Below are 260 nucleotides of genomic sequence, written 5' to 3'. Positions count from 1 at the left end.
CCCGGGAAGAAAATAAAGGGGACAAAGAAAAAAAGGGAGAAAAAAAGGGAAATTGAAAAAAAGGGATTTTTTAAAAAATGAAATAGGAAGGGAAAGGGGAGTTTTTTTTTTGAAAGAAATTTTAGGGGGAAAGGGGGGAAAAGGAAAAAGAAAAAGGAAAAAAAAAAGGGGGAAAAAAAAAAAAGGAAAAAAAAAAACGGGGGGAAAAGAAAGGGGGGAAGGGAGGTGGGAAGAGGGGGGGGGCTTTTTTTTTTTTTTTT

The sequence above is a fragment of the Penaeus monodon genome, chromosome 25 (genome assembly GCF_015228065.2).
Source record: "Penaeus monodon isolate SGIC_2016 chromosome 25, NSTDA_Pmon_1, whole genome shotgun sequence".
NCBI classification, from domain to species: Eukaryota; Metazoa; Arthropoda; class Malacostraca; order Decapoda; family Penaeidae; genus Penaeus; species Penaeus monodon.
This window is presented reverse-complemented; position numbering follows the sequence as displayed.